Here is a 15,709-nt window from a genome sequence, read left to right on the forward strand (position 1 = left end):
TCTAGGAGTTGCATAGTTTCTGGTCTAATTTCTATGTATTTGATACATTTCAAGTTGACTTTTGTGCAGGGTGAGAAAAAAGTATCTGGTTTCATTCCTCTACATATAGACAACCAGTTTTCCTAGCACCATTTGTTAAAAAGGCTGTTATTTTCTCCAATGTATGTTTTTGGCACATTTGTCAAGGATCAGATGAGCGTATCTCTGTGAGTTTTCTCTGTCTTTCATTCTGTTCCATTAGTCTATGTGCCTGTTTTTATGCTAGTACTGTGCAGTTTTTGTCACTGTGTTCTGTAGCACAATTGAAAGTCAGGTATTATGATGCCTCTGGCATTGTTTTACGCTTAGAATTGCTTTGGTTATTCTGGGTTTTTATTCTTCCAAATGAATTTTAGGCCTTTTTTTTTTTTCTAGTTCCATGAAGAATGCCACCAGTACTTTGTGTTGAATTTGTATATTACTTTTGGTAATATGGACATTTTAACAATATTAGCTCTGCCTATCCATGAACATGAGAGATCATTCCATCTTCTCGTATCTTCTTTAATTTCTTTTTTTAGTGTTCTGTAATTTTCATTGTAGAGGTCTTTCATCTCCCTGGCTATATTTGTTCTTAGGTTTTTTTTTTTTCTTTTCTTTTATTTATGCTATTATAAATGAGACTGTTTTTCTGATTTCTTAGCAGAATCATTATTGGTGTATAGGGAAAGTATTGATTTTTGTATGTTGACTTTGTATCCTGCTACTTCACTGAATTTGTTTATTAGCTCTAGCAGTTCTCTGGAGCTTTTTGGATTTTCCAAGTATATTGGATCATATCATATGCAAACAGTGATAATTTGACTTCTTATTTTCCTATTTTTACCCCTTTTATTTTCTTCTCTTGCCTAATTACTCTGGTCAGAATTTCTAGTAGCATATTGAATAGGAGTGGTGAGAGTAGTCGTTCTTGTCTTGTTCCAGATTTTGGAGGAATGCTTTCGGTTTTTCCCCATTCACTATGATGTTGGCTTTAGTTTGTCATGTATAGAATTTATGATGTTGGGGTAAACTGCTTCTATCTCTAGTCTTTTGTGTTTTTATCAGGAATAGGTACTGAGTTTTGTCAAAGACTTTCTTTGCACCTATTGAAATGACTGTGACTTTTGTCCTTAATTCTATTTATGTGGTAAATTACATTTATTGATTTGCTTATGTTAAACCACCCTTGCATCCCTGGAATGAAATTCCTTGGTCATGATATATAATCTTCTTAATGTACTGTTGAATATGATTTACTTTAGTTTATTAAGGATTTTTGCATCTATGTTCATGAGGGATATTGGTCCATAGTTTTCTTTCCTTCATGTGTCCTTCTCTGGTTTTGGTATTAGGTTGATACTGGCTTCACAGAATGAATTTGGAAGTGTTACACCTCTTTCTATCTCATGGAACAATTTGAGGAGCATTGTCATTAATTCCTTTTTAAAAGTTTGGTAGAATTCCGCTGAGAATCCATCTGGTCCTGGGCCTTTCTTTGTTGGAAGGCTTTTTATTACTGCTTCAATCTCATTGCTTGTTTTTGGTCTACCTTACATTTTCTATATCCTTTTGGTTCTATTTTGGCAAGTCATATGTGTCTAGAAATGTATTCATTTATTCTAGATTTTCCAATGTATTTGAGTGTAAATTTTCAAAATATTCTGAGATTTAAAAAAATATATTTTTATAGTTGTAAATGGACAGCATGCCTTCATTTTATTTGTTTATTTTTATGTGGTGCTAAGGATCAAACTCAGTGCCTCACTCGAGCTAGGCAAGCGCTCTGTCACTGAGCTACAGACCTAGCACCCCCAAGAGATTTTAATGATTAAGGAATAGTCTAGACATGAAGAGGTTAAATAACTTTCATGATATCATACAGCTAATACATGGAAAAGTCAGAATCCACACATGAATATTATAACCATCATACATGCTTGTTTACATTAAGCAGTAAGGAAGCATAACTAGTTGGGCTCAGTGGTGCACACCTATAATCCCAGTTACTTGGGAAGCTGAGGCAGGAGGATCACAAATTTGAGGCCAGCCTTGGCAACTTTGTGAGATCCTGTCTCAAAATAAAAATTACAAAGGGTTGGGTATGTAGCTCAGTGGTAGAGTGCCCCTAAGTTCAATCCCCTGTAGTGAAAAAAAACAAAACCTAAAGTTGATTTAGCCATTCTACAATGTATTCATGTATCAAAACATCATTGTGTGCATTCTTTTTAAAAATATTTTTTAGTTGTTGATGAACCTTTATTTTTATTTATTTATATGTGGTGCTGAGAATTGAACCCAGTGCTTCACACATGCTAGGCAAGTGCTCTGCCACTGAGCCACAACCCCAGTCCATGTGCATTCTTAACATATACAATTTTTACTTGTTGATTCTTTTTCTTTCCATGCTGGAGATCAAATTCAGGGCCTTGTGCATGCTATACAAGTACTCTACCACTGAGCTGTATGCCACCCTAAATTTGTTTAAATAATATCTAATAGTACCTTAGAGTAGTTATGTTTAGAACTGTTTTTCAGACATACTGTGACTGACAGTAAGAAATCCTGTATTTCATACATACACAATAAAGAAAATAAAAACATGATAGAACCTGAAATTTTCTGTTCTCAATTATTTGTATTTTCTAAATGTTAGGATCCTACCAAATTTTTTCCTATCCATTTAAGAATTCTGTATCAACAATGTAAAAAAAAAAAGTTTATAAAATTGCTTTAAGTTGGGTGTAGTGGTACATATTTGTAATCCCAGCTCCTAGGGAGGCTGAGGCAGGAGAATTGCAAGTTTGAGGCCAACTGGGGCAATTAAGCAAGACACTGTCTTAAAGAAAAAAAAAAAAAATAGACTCAGTGGTAAAGCACTCTGGGTTCAACTTCCAGTACTTAAAAAAAAAGTTGCTTTAAAACAGTACTTTATTTCCCAATGTGGGCTTTAAATTGGAAAAACCTGGGGGATTTTTTCAAGCAAAATCCAAAGCTCAATCCCTACTGACAAAGATTTTGACTCGTTAATCTAAGATGGAGGTTGGGTATTAAAATTTTAGGCTTTGTGATTCTAATATATGATGGGGGCTGAGAACCAGTATTCAAAACTATTATCTATTTTGATATTTCAAGTGAATGTTTTAAGGAATATATATAATTTCATTTTAAAAAGAAGAAACTGCATGGCTAAATCTGGTGACTGCATCCCTTGTAGCTTACTTTTGTGGCTGTGGCATCCATGGTAGCATTATCATTTAATTGTAAATTAATTTTTAAAAATATTTTTAGTTGCAGATAGACATGATAACTTTGTTTTATTTATTCATTTTATGTGGTGCTGAGGATGGAACCCAGTGCTTCAGATATGCTAGGCAAGTGCTCTGCCACTGAGCCACAACCCCAGCCCTAATTAGAACAAATTTAAAAAGTAAAAATAAAAAATAAGTATGTATTGATTACACATTAAAATAATAATATTATGGGTATGGTGCTTTAAGTAAAATATTTTTGTTGGAAAAAATAAATAAATGGAAGAACTGACTTTGAAATTCTAAAGAACATATAGTCACATTTTAATGACTATGTTCACTTGTAAGTGATCTTACTAATTATTAAGAAGAGAAAAATATTGTAAACTCTATGTATTATCTAGAAAATAGGATTTAAAAACATACCTGTTAAAAACATACTACCATGCAATTTTTTAAAATAAAGAATATTATATCATCTATGGCCCTCTTTGCTCCCATTTCTTTCCTTCAAAATAAACACCATCCTAAATTGTTGTGTTATCTTTCAATTTTTAGAACCTAAACACTTGTATACTTATAAAACATACTGTTTAGCTCTGCATGCTTTTGAACTTTACTTGAATAGAATTATACCCTATGCATTCTGTGATTTGACTTTTTTGATTCAAAATCATATTCCCAAGATGCATTCATGTTGTTATAACTGTTACATTTTCACTGTTACATATAATTTCATTCTATGAATAATCCATCATTCCACTACCAATGGACATTTGTGTTGTTTCTAATATACTATTATAAATAGTGCCACTCTGATTGGATTATTTCATTTTTCCCAATGCACATATTTGAGGGTTTCTTTAAGACACATATCTAGAAGCAGGAACTCTGGATTACATGACATGCACATCTTGGAATTTTTACTAGATAATGCCAGATTGTTTTTCAAAGTTATTATCTCAATTTATACCCCTACCAGCAGAGTACCAGAGTTTGTATTATCTGCACAACCATCAATACTTAATATTATTGTCAGCCTGATGTTGATGAGGCTGAGCATTTTTCCATGTGTTTACTGTGTAATTGGGTGTTCTCCTCTGTGTGCTAGTCAGCTATCCTTTATGATAACAAATATACTAGACCAATTTATTAAACGGAAAGGCTTCTTTTGGTTCATAGTCTTGGAGGTTTCACTCTACGACTGGCCCATTGCCTTGAGCCTGTGGTGGCACGTCATGTGGGAGCACATGGCAGAGGAAGCCTGTTCATCTCATGGCAGGGAATCAGAAGAAAGGACCAGGGTCCCGCAGTCCCCTTCAATGTGCCCCCAGTGACCTAAGACCTTCCACAAGGCCTTACTTCCTGTTTAAAACTTATTTATTTATTTAGTTGTAGATGGACACAATTCCTTTATTTTATTTATTTATTTATTTATGTGTGGTGCTGAGGATCAAACCCAGTGCCGCACATGTGCTAGGCAAGTGCTCTGCCACTGAGCTGCAAACCCAGTCCCAGTAAGGCCTTACTTCTTAATGTTTCTACCACCTCCCCCAAGTGCCAAAATGGGGACCAATCCTTTAACACATGGCCTCTGGGAGACATTCTAGATCCAAACTATAGCAATAAGGTTCCCATTTCGTCCATTCATCTGCTGGGTTTTCATTTCATAACTTTTCACATGTGTACCTAACATATTCTCCTAAAGATTTTTCTTAATGCAACAGTGAGATGATCTTCAAACAAAAATCCATCCAAAATATTGATAAGAAATTTCCTAAAGTTTTTAGTGTATCACTCTGCTATACTGAACTGGTAAGTTTCTATAAATTAGGAAATTTAAAACTATCCAAACAAATATCTCAGATATTACCAAAGCTTCCTTCTTTCTTTCATTCCAAATCTCCTTTGATGTGGAGCTACATTTCTCTAGGAAGATATCACACTGAGATTACATGCAAGTCCCTTATGTTCACCATGGGATAGAAACTAGGCTTAGAGAAGAAAAACTTTGGACAAAACCAAATATTGTGAATGAAAAGAGATGAGAATATGATTGGAAAGCAGCTTGTCAAATAGAGTGTTCTTTATGGATCCGATTTCCTGCCAGAGGACAAAGCTTGCTACTGAGGTTTGGCAGTGAGAAAAGAAAAGAAAAACCAAAAGTATCAAAATGCAAGTAACAGTGACTTCAACTGTACAGCTCAATAAAAATGTTTAAAAAAAATTCTAATAGTAGTTTTTGTGAATATAGACAAGCTGATTTTAAAATTCATAGAAAAGGCATAGCTAAAACCATTTTAAAATAAAATAATAAAGTTGAAGGAATCACACTACATAATTTTAAGACTCACTATAAGGCTATTGTAACTAAGATAAATACCATAAATTCCATCCTGTGTTCTAAGATAAAAGGATTTTAATGAAAGAGAAAGGTATTTTAAAGCTAAAAACTTTTATTATTTATTATTCAATTATTTACATATTGCCCTCACTGTGTTCCAAAATTTAAAAACAATTCAGCCAGCTTACCAAAATAAATACAGTATTGAAGGAATGAATAAAATAGAAGTGAAGGGGTTGGGGATTTAGCTCAGTGGCAGAGCGCTTACCTAGCACACAAAAGGCTCTGAGTTCGGGCCTCAATCCTGAAAAAAACAAACAAAAAAATAGAAGTGAAAACACAGGAGTAAACAAATGAAGTCCAAACTTACCAAAACTAATACGTGAACATACAGAGTGGAAGACCTTCATCGCCCTCTGTGGAATGCAGACTTAGCTAAGAGCTTTCTACCTGTCAGCCAAAGAAAGACAGTTTCCTATCCACGGTGTTTATTGAAGATGTTCAAGAGAGAATATAGTTCTCTAATTCTGCAAAACGGAAAAAAACTCCCATTTATGAAAATACAACCGCGTGGGGGCAGTGAGGGGACAAAATGTCAGCTGACTTGGCGCCAGCAGCTTTAGCAATTGCAAGAAGTAGTGTCACTGGCACTAACACCAACAATTTGACACCAGGTATTGGCAGCCCTGAGACAGAGATCAGTGACAGGCAACAGCCCATGAGGGTGTGGACTTCAATTGATCTCTGAAGAAAAAGAGCAAGGACAGAAACTTCAAGGCAGCGTAGAGAAGAAATTCACAGAACATTCGTGAGATTTAAACTGGGATCCAAGAACTCTGTAGGAGGCATCAGTAGCTACTGAATGGAAGGGAAATGAGAGACTAGTATTCTGGACCTCTGGCTATGCAAATGGTATATTTTCTTTCTTACTGTGTCTCCCTCCCTCCCTTTTTTTCTTTTTAAATTAAACCAATGGTTACCTCCATGTATCTAAATGATGTACAAAAGAAGGATCTTAAAGAGATATCTGTATACCCATGTTCATAGCAGCTTTATTCATAAAAGCTTAAAGGTGGAAGCAACTTGTATCCATCAGGATAAGCAAAGTGTAAAAGAAATACATACATATATATATACATAAAATATCTACACAATGGATATATAATGAAATATTGTTTGACCTTAAAAAGGAATAAAATTCTGACATGCTGTAACATGTAAGCTAATTGAGTCAGTCACAAAAATACTATGTGCTTCCACTTATACGATGGACTTAGAATAGCCAAATTCATAGGCAGAAAATAGGACAGTAGTTGCCAGGAACTAGGCAAAAGAGGAAATGGGAAGTTATTGTTTAATTGATAGAGAGTTTTTGCAAGATGAAGAGAGTTTTAGAGATGCATGGTGGTAATGGTTGTCCCATAATCTGAAAGTACTTAATACTCCTGAACCACACATTTAAAATGTTTAAATAGTAAGTTTTAGGTTATGTGTATTTTATCATAAAAAGAATTGAAACAAAAAGGAATGAAGGCAAAATGCAGACATTTTTGGATAAACGGATGCTAAAAGAATAATTTATTACCAGCAGATCTGCACAGGAATAGAAATAGTAATGAATAGCATGTTTAGAAGGATTTAGGGAGAGAGAATAAATATAGAGATAGAAAAATAGAGATCAAATATGTATCTATGTGACTAAAAGAACCAAAATATATGATGTATGATATATATGAACCTACAGATTGAAAGAGCACCTTGTATAATGGAAAAAATTGAACCAGAAATATATCTTAGCAAATGGTAGTGAAACAATTCCTTGGGCAGGCAATAGGCAAAAAAGATAAAGCCATTTACAGGGCAAAACAAAATTAGGTTGGCATCAAATATTTCCTCAGCACTACCCAGGAGGCTCTAGAGCAATATATATACAAAATCTTCAAGAAACGAAAGCACAACCCCAAAACTTCATACCTTATCAAACTTTTATTCTAGTGAAATATCAATAGACATATTTTTCAACATTCAAGAAAATGGTTTTCAAGAGCTCTTTTTGAAGAAACTACCAGAAGAACTTCAGGTAACCAAAATACAAATAGAACCTGTGAGCATGGAATCTGCACACAGTCAGAGGGGTAAAACAAGTTAATTCTTCCAGGGCATTATCCCTTTCCCAAAAGTATACAAGCAAATCACTGACCTCTCAAACAATGTTTATTTTCTCAAATCACTTATAGGACCATTATATAATATTTCTGTGACCTCAGATTAATTCAGGTATGGACAGACACATGACCAAACTTAGATCAGCATACTGTGCAAAAACTTTTCCAGGGGATTTTAGGAAAATTGCATTCACTCTCAAGTGAGCTCAGGAAGAGGGTTCCCTCCTCTGGATATTGTGTAGAGACTGAGACCTAACTGGAGTCTGAGGATGATTTCAATATGCAGAGGAAGGCAGAGACAATAGACTTGTAGGAAAATAAGAGTTCCTGAATTTAGTCAGTCTCAAATCTTACTCTGCCTCTACACTTCTAGTTCTCTGAAGTGAACTAGAATTCTATCCTTATTGTTTAAATTAGCTATTATTTGAAGACAAAAGAAGAGTCCTAACTAATATTCCCTCAATGCACCATCATCTAGCAGAATTCCTTCAGAGTTTGTTATATATGGAAGGTACCCTCATTAGTGTTGAGTTTTTTCTTTTATTTTGGACATATGATTTCAAATTTCTGAATTTGTAGGCTCAGATGCTACCTGTATGTGTGTATATAGTGCTGGGAATTAAATTGAGGACTCTAAATGCATGCTAGAAAAGTATTCTACCACTGAGTTGTCCCCACAGTCTCCCAGATACTACTACTATATTTGATGAAAATCTCCATTTACGGTGTCTTTGTCATATAAAATTTTTAATGCTTACATGTTAAATTTCATATTTTTCTCTTTATGTTTTCTCCCTCATCAACTTAGAGATCATTTATTACGTAAAGTTTTATGCAACTAGTCACCCATATTTCCTTGAAATGGTTTTGTTCCCAAAATTTATGTCTTTATTTCAGAATTTAATGATGTTTGCCTCTGCAGACAGGCATTGAAGGTTTAGGGTATGAGGAAGACTTTCTTTTCATTGTATTCACTTTTATGTAGTTTATTATTAAACAAGTATACGTATTTTCAAATTTTTTATTTAAAATAAGATAAACAATATTTTCCACATGAAAATTTAGTTATTTTTCTCAAATAGTTGACCAGTTGTCCCAACAACATTTCTGGAATTTTATAGTCATAACTGATAGGTTATAGGTAGTAAGTTTCAATGGTTAAGCATTTGGGTGAAGCTGAAATAGCAAATTTTTTTTTTCTCCACCTACTCAGAATATCACACTTATTTCTTCTATCAGTCCCAAGCAATTTGTAGTGGCTACTTTAAGTTCTGTCTTGGGACACATCTGAAGGCCTAGTGTGGGTTGCTCTGAAAAGAGCAAATGTCTTCTACGAATAACCAAAAAGAGTGAAATTAGGGCCTCTGTGCTTATCATCCTTATCATCCCAAATCTACTATCTTCCTTCGGGTTAACAGAAATATTTCTGATTTATAAGATTTATATGGCACTTGGCTGTGCAATATTCTAGAAACATATTTGTCTGTATTCCTAAAATACAGTCTAAGGATCACTGCATCACAATCATCTCACGATGCAGATGAAATACAGGTTCCTGACACCAACCACAGACCTACCACATCAGAAATTTTGAGAATGAGGCCTGTGAATTTGTTTTAAACATGCTTTCAAAGAGAAATTACATTAAGCAACTACATTTATGCACAACTGGTTAGGTTTTACAAGTTTATTAAGAAGACCTGTTCCTAATGGCTCCCTGGAACTTTGGAAAATGTAACAATTGAGAAATTCTCACTGGATTAATCCACCTTTGGAGCAGAAAATGAAATAATACCCCTCTATTTAGACAAAGCAGAATAAGATAAAAATGGAAGACAAGGGTTTTGTTTTGTATTGGTTTGGTTTTTGGTACTGGGGATTGAACCCAGAGAACCCACTGAGCCACATTCCCAGCCCTTTTTGATTGCTATTTTGAGACAAGGTCTCACTAAGTTGCCGAGGCTGGCCTTGAACTCAAGGTCCTCCTCCCTTACAGGCATGTGCCACCACACCTGGCTGGGAGACAAGTAGTTTTTACATATTTGAGAATTTCGATTCAAAGGACTGAATAGGGATGGGTGTGTGCTGGGTTTTGTTTTCAGGGTGAAGGGCCCTAGGGCCCCTTGCATAAATAATTCTGTCTGATGACTTTGACTACAGCATCATACAGCATAAGTTTAAATGTGATATAGCATAATGGAATACCTTTAAGTAAAATATAGCTGTGGTTCCTAAACCTTAATGTCCATAAAATTTGTCTCACCTCCAGAAATTCTGACTCAGAAGGTTGTGGAGCAAGGACAAGAAATTTTCATTTTAAACAAACACTCTAGGATACTTTTACGTAGGAGGTCTGCAAAACACACTTGGACAAACAACTGGACAGAACTGAGTTCTCCAATTCCTTGGGTATAAAATCAAAGAAACACTTGTAAATGGGTTGAACTACCCATTTCGTGAGTTCCAAGTGGAGAACAATCACTCCATGAAAAACTGAAAAATCAACTGCATGAAGGTGGAGACAGGGTATTTCTGATTCTCTGCTAAGCTCCCCAGGGAGGGAAAGCAATACTTTCATGACTAAAACAACAGCAAAAAACCCCACTCACAATTTGCAGTACATATTGGGTATGCATACTCTCCTCTAGGGGGCATGCAAGAACTTCCTCACACAAACCCTCTTGCTGTGCTGGTTGGGTGGGTCTTATACAGGTCAAGGGCACACTGGGGTTTTATTGCTGAGGGTGGAACTAAGAATGAAAGAAGCTAAGGGATTAAAAAGCATTTGCTTATGCATGGAATGTCCTTTCTTCCTGGCTTCTATTTAAACCTTTGGATAATCAAAATGCAGTCTGTAAAAAATTAAAAGCTAAAAAAAAAAAAAAAAAAAACCTTTGGATTTTAAAAAGTGGTTCTTTGTAGTAGCCTGGGCTGGATTTGCCATGATTGTTAAAGAAAAAAATTACTGTGACAATTGTTAAAAAAGAGTAAGGCAGACTAATTCTGGGAGACTACCACAATGGAATCTTGCAGTAGGGCAAAGAGATCTGACTCAACTCTGAATACAAGGACAGGTGGAAATTCATAGCCACCAAACTGTGTGAGAGGGTCAGTAGATGGAAAATTACTAAGAGGAGACAGATTTTTTGCTAAATTGACATGATAGGATTCTTGCAAAAGGGCAAATCACAAACATTCAAAATGGAGGATGGGGCTGGGGCTGAGGCTCAGTGATAGAGCGCTTGCCTAGCATGTGTTAGGCACTGGGTTTGATCCTCAGCACCACATAAAAATAAATGAAATAAAGATATCATGTCCATCTACAACAAAAAATATTTTTCAAAAAATGGAGGATGAAGAATTGGATCAGCCACCAAGGGTGATCAGAGATCCAGGGTGGGGGATTCTCTCTAAATTGACTTAGAAAGATTTTTGCTAAAACTGGGCTAGGCACAGCCCAACAAGGACAGGGACCAAGGTGAAGGACTAGTGTAAAAGAGAGTTCAGAGGAGAACAACTGAAGTTTGGTCAAAGGAGAGAGTTTTAGTCAAGGTCTATGGAGAGAAGGACTCTTATTCTCTTGGCTTCCTTTTCCAGCGATTCTCAGGATTGATGGAAAAGCATGGCCCGAAGATGAAGAACCCAGGAGACCTGCTTTCTGCACAGGCATTGATGCTGGAGTCCTTCTTGGCCTATGGAAGATAAGAGTCACGTTTCCAGACTGAAACATAGTAACTAATGTCCTCATCCTCCATTTATATATTTTTTTCTATAAAAATCTAGAGGGGGTATCTATATTTATGGTTGCTGGAATATTTGGGGATCCACGATCCAAAATTTTTCTTTCACACACATGACAAATCTTCATGATACAGGTGTTCCTGGACTCACAGTGGGGTTGTGTCCCAACAAACCCATCATAGGTTCAAAATACCATAAGTCACAAAATGCCTTTAATATTCTTAACCTCCCAAATGCCATAGTGTAGCAATATAGCACACTGTAAAGTATCAGATGTTATCCCTTGTGACCACGTGGCTGGCTGAGTGTGGCTCCCTGCCACTGCCCAGTATTGCGAGGGAGTTACACAGCATATCACTAATCTGAGAAAAGATCACAATTTGAAAATTGAACTAAACTTTCTACTGAATGCATATAGCTTTCATGGCTTTATAAAATAGAAAAATTATAAGACAATCATCATGAGTTGGGGACAGTGAGTCTATAGCACGCGCACACACACACATTCTGATTTAAAAAGTTTATCTAAAGTTTGTTTTCCTAGATCTAGAATACAGATTGAATTGTATGCCCAGAATTAACCTAAGACTCCCTAGAATGTGTCATAAATAAACAAAAATTGAATGATCTAGAGAGTAATCCGGTCATGAAGACTGTCCTGTGGGTGCTGATGTGCAAGTAGAGCGGGCCTGGGTCATGCCAAGGACCGTGTCTCTTAACTCAGCACTTGAAATAAACTTACAAAGGAGATTGTATGACTTCTTTAAAGATAAGAAAACAGCTTTGCTCAATAACTTGTTCAAGGTAAAACAGGTGGAAAGGCAGAACTTGGAGTTTAATTGAGGTCTGATGCAGGCCCTTACAAATTAATCCTACCATTTTAAAGTAATACACTTTAAAAAGAAATGGAATCATAAAACATTCTTTGTATCCTATTTTCTCCAAATGATATGTCATGAGCAGTCTCCCCCTTTATAACTTTCAAAGTCACCTTTCCTAAATAAAGATGTTATACTTCTGAGAAAAGATGTCAGCTTGAGAAGTCATGGTTGATTCCCTTCCTTCCTATTCCAAAACAAAAACAAAGACCAAAGAAATACAAAGTAGGGACAAAATCTCTGTCAATACTGAAAATGGAGGAGAGGCAAGCAAATGTCAGACACTTTTGGAATTTTGCTGAATTTAGGGCAGGCAGTATTAAAATACTCCAATGATGATGTTAAATTTAACAAATAAAAATACAAAGCACAGGGGCCTAGCTGTAAGTCAGTGGTAGAGCGCTTATCTAGCACGTGTGAGGCACTGGATTCCATCCTCAGCGCACCACAAAAAAATAAATAAATAAAATACAAGTATTCTGTCCATAAAAAATATAAAACACACAAATTTGAATTTTAGATAAACAATAAATACTTTTTAGTATAAAAGATTTTAATGTAAAAATAATTTAGGACTTGGGAATGTAGCTCAGTGGTAGAGTATCTATCTGTCTAGCATGTTTGAGCCCTTGGATTTGATTCTCATCACCACCATCGGAAGGAAGGAAGGAGGGAAGGAAGGGAGGGAGAGAGGAAGGAAGGGAGGGAGGGAGGAACGGGAGGGAGGGAGGGAGGGAGGAAGGAAGGAAGGAAGGAAGGAAGGGAGCTGTTATTAAGAGTTGCAATTAGTTGGTAAAGATCCGATGTGTTGTAGTAGCCCTAAGATCCAGGGATGTCATGTGATAATAAAGTTGCAGAAATTCTAGAGCGAGAAAATGGGCCTTCTCAAATGATGTTGGTGGATAGATAAATGGGTACAGCTTTTTCTGGAGCACAATTTGGCAATATATCAAAAGATTTGAGACATGTATATTTGATTTTATAATATTTCATCTAGGGATTTATTCTAAAAATAATAAATATGTTCTTTAATGCATTGTTTTTATAATAACAAAGACACAACTTAAGAATTGAGAACAGGGGTCTGGGACTGTAGCTCAGTGGTGGAGCACACTGGATTCAATCCTCAGCACCACATAAAAATAATTAATAAATAAATAAAAGGCATTGTGTTCATTTATAACAAATTTTTAAAAAAAAAAAAAGAACAGGAAAATGTTTAAGTTATGTTAAATACTCAGGAATACTATGCAGTCATTAAAAATGATTCCATAAATTATTTATTTTATTGACATAGATTTTCACCATGTACTATGTTTAAAAAGTAAGTTACCAAACTGTACTATAGTAAGACACCATTTTTGTAAGAATATATATACATATATATATATACACACATGCATTTGTATGCTTGTAAAAATGTCTGAGAGGGTATATACCAATATGTTAACAAAGGTTTTATCTAAGTAATCAAAATAAGCTTATTTTTCCTTTTTACTTATATCTATATTGTATTTTTTCCTTTAACATGTATGTTACCTGGGTGTTTTGTTTTTTGTTTCCTGCAGTACTGGGACAGAATGCATGCTAGGCAAGCACTCTATCACGGAGCTATATCCCCAGCCCTACCTGGGTACGTTTTTTAAAGTTAAAAAAACAACTCTGTTGATCATATGTTTTTTATTAATTATAAAATGAGACTGTAATTATAGAATGGGCTTTAATATTAAGGATGTCCAGTTCAGATAAATGAACTTCTAATGGGGCCAGGCTCTGTGCTTCAAAATCGGGATGAACCGGACACATATTCTGCTCTCCTCCAGTCAAAAGGCCACATTCCATGGTGATGTTCCTTTACTCCTAGTCTTTCTGGCTTTAAAATTCCATTTGCCAGCCTACTTGAGAGCTCTCACATCAACCAAACTTAAACAGGCTGATTAACAAACTGAGACAATGCATTAATTTGTACTCGGAATAATCACAGTTCTGTAGCTCAGAATAGTACTTCAAGCATCACCAGCATTTTTCCCTGTGAAGTGACCTACATGAGAAACCAGATTATGGTTAGAATGTTGCCTGCTCAGCCTGGCATCATACTAGTGGCAGGTAGTAACTTAGGAGTTTAATGGAGGCTGGGCATGGTGGCACATGCCTGTAATCCCAGCAGCTCGGGAGGCTGAGGCAGGAGGATTGCAAGTTTGAGGCCAGCCTCAGTAACTAAGCAAGATCCCAAGTAACTTAGCAAGACCCTGTCTAAAAATAAAAAAATAAAAATGGCTGGGGATGTGGCTCAGTGGCTAAGAACCCCTGGGTTCAATCTCTACAACCACACACACACAAAAAAATGTTTAATGAAACCCAGCTAAAAAAAGAGGTAATATCTCCTCGATGAAAAAAGTCTTGCCAATGGAACTATAAATATCACAAGTCTAAGATTTTCTCTTCTCAGGATAGTGATTGGATGATGTAAGGATACAGGAAAACCAAACGCAGCTTCTCCTTCTTATATTCCCACAACACAAGATATTTGTGACCCCTCCCACACAAGTAATTAAAATTTTTTTTTTTTTATTGGTGTGCATGTAGTACTGGGGATTGAATCTGGGGGAACTCTGTCATTGAGCTACATTTCCAATCCTTCCTATTTTTTATTTTGAGACAGGGTCTACACTAAATTGTCCTGGTCTATCTTGAACCTGAGTACACTAAATTGCCCTGGTCTATCTTGAACCTGTGATCCTCCTGCCTCAGCCTCCCCAGTTGCTGATATTAGAGGTGTGTGCTACCATACTTGGCTAACAAGCAATTAATTCTGCAGCAGATTCTTCGATGGACACCAGCTGGGGTTCCTCTAATTCCATTCAACTCTGATATGTCTACCTGGAAATAGCATTAGACCCCAGAGGCTGATGGCTCTGTCTCACAATACTATCCCGGACTTCAGATGCCAGTCATAAGTTTGGGCCTCGGGAATTTCTGACCAACTGGTTATAAATTGGGTACCAATGACTCTCTCCTTATGTTTAATTTTCCAGAGTGACTCCCAGGACTCACTGTCTTACATTTACCTATAAAGGACACAGATGAACAGCCAGATGGAAGAGATGCAGACAGCAAAATATGTGGGAAGCAGCAGTTTCCATGCCTTTCTGGGTGCCACCTTCCAGAAACCTCCACTTGTTCAGCTGTCCAGAAGCTCCTGAACTCAGCCCTCTTGAGTTCTTATGGAAGCATGCATAATAAAATCATTGGCCATAGGTGATGAACCCGGTCTTCAGCCCTTCATCTCTCCCCAGAGCTGGAAGAGTGGAA

At 36.1% G+C, this 15,709-nt stretch overlaps 1 long non-coding RNA gene across 3 annotated transcripts in view; it reads right to left on the reverse strand.

The window, feature by feature from the left end:
• The window catches only part of LOC306643491, a 49,462-nt gene that overhangs the window by 15,206 nt on the left and 18,547 nt on the right, over positions 1-15,709 (reverse strand). For 2 of the 3 annotated variants that reach the window (XR_013758953.1, XR_013758954.1), the window contains exon 3: positions 5,714-5,917. The exons of the other annotated variant lie outside the window; for it this stretch is intronic. This is a non-coding gene — a long non-coding RNA (uncharacterized lncRNA). Of the gene's footprint in view, positions 1-5,713; positions 5,918-15,709 lie in introns of those variants that run through there. 3 annotated transcript variants of the gene reach the window in all.

Source organism: Sciurus vulgaris (assembly GCF_902686455.1).
Source record: "Sciurus vulgaris genome assembly, chromosome: 14".
In the NCBI taxonomy this organism is placed as follows: domain Eukaryota; kingdom Metazoa; phylum Chordata; class Mammalia; order Rodentia; family Sciuridae; genus Sciurus; species Sciurus vulgaris.